The sequence below is a fragment of the Medicago sativa genome, chromosome 7, assembly GCF_051527215.1.
Source record: "Medicago sativa cultivar Bolivia chromosome 7, Bolivia_mono, whole genome shotgun sequence".
NCBI classification, from domain to species: Eukaryota; Viridiplantae; Streptophyta; class Magnoliopsida; order Fabales; family Fabaceae; genus Medicago; species Medicago sativa.
In genome coordinates this window covers 58,969,025-58,970,322 of record NC_140755.1, presented here as the reverse complement: position 1 = coordinate 58,970,322, position 1,298 = coordinate 58,969,025, and the positions used below count along the sequence as shown (strand labels likewise).

Here is a 1,298-nt window from a genome sequence, read left to right as displayed (position 1 = left end):
TCAACTTAGAGTTAACAAATCCATTGCTTGCTCCCTAAATCTACTATTCAACTCTTGTAATTGTTTATCAATGGTAGTAAAATATATTTCAACTCTAAAGTAATGCTCTATTGTTACATGGTTCTCTTCAACACGAGAGCGTATAAATCTTGTGGCTGAATGGATATCATCTAGATCAGGAATGTCAATATCATGTCTTATATAAAAAATCCTCACATCAGCAATCAATTTATCCCAACCATCTTCTCTCAATTGTTGAATAAGAGTTTTTGTGTTACAAACCAGAAACATGTCATTAACTACATCCTGAGATTCTAGTTTCAAGGCTTGACAAAGCACATATGTTATCCCCATGATTTCTTTCATTAAATGCAAGATCAATCTAAAATCACATGACATCAAGTAATTGTAAGCCCTATCAACATTTCCACTTGTTGAATAATTTGTTGCTTCCTTTGCATTTTTTTTTTCAAAACACAACAAGTTGCTTCATACATATTTATCAAGCTAGAAATAGAATTGAAATGTGATCCCCACCGAGTACCTGTAGCTCGTTTCACAGTACGAATTTGATTTGCACCTTTACCGGGTACAATCTCATCAATCTCCAACAACTAATCAATTTCTTTTAGTTGGGAAGATTGTAACTAATCATGACGCTTAGGAGAAGAACAAACATCATTGACAATAAAAGTTAGCTTCTCAAAGAATTTATGAATTGGTTTGAATCTCATGATGCAGTAACCAAGGCAAGTTGTAATATATGAGCAAGAAAAAAAAAGAATGTAGTATGCATGAGGATAATCCTTCATAAACACAGTTTGTAAAATGTTCCATTCTCCTCTCATATTGCTTGCACCATCATACCCTTGATCACGAAGGTTAAACACGTCAATGTTATTGATGTATGTAGTTTTGCATCAAACAAGATAAGTATTTTTGTATCGTCTCCACAGGGAATAGTGCGTTATCAAGGATATTTCAACATCAATTATCATTCAAAGTATTAAGAGTACATATTTGTTTGAAATGTGATTAGCTAAACTAATTTGCAAAAAGTAAAAGTTGAGGTAAATAAGGATTGAAACTTGTTAGGAGTAGCGTTCCTTAACCAAGCGTCACACGTAACCTAATGATCCATACGAATTCTAGCTTTATAAACAACATTATCACAATCAATTCTAAACTATCCTTCGTGTCCAAAGCGATATAATTAGCTCTAAGGTATCGTTTAAACATTCGTGTCCAAATCCCTTAAACAATAACAAAGTCGATCGGATAACTTAATCGACCGTGTC

General features: G+C 33.2%; 1 pseudogene; it reads right to left on the bottom strand.

The window, feature by feature from the left end:
- On the bottom strand, positions 1-902 carry LOC146907210 (uncharacterized; annotated as a pseudogene).
- Between the last annotated feature and the right edge of the window lie 396 nt (positions 903-1,298).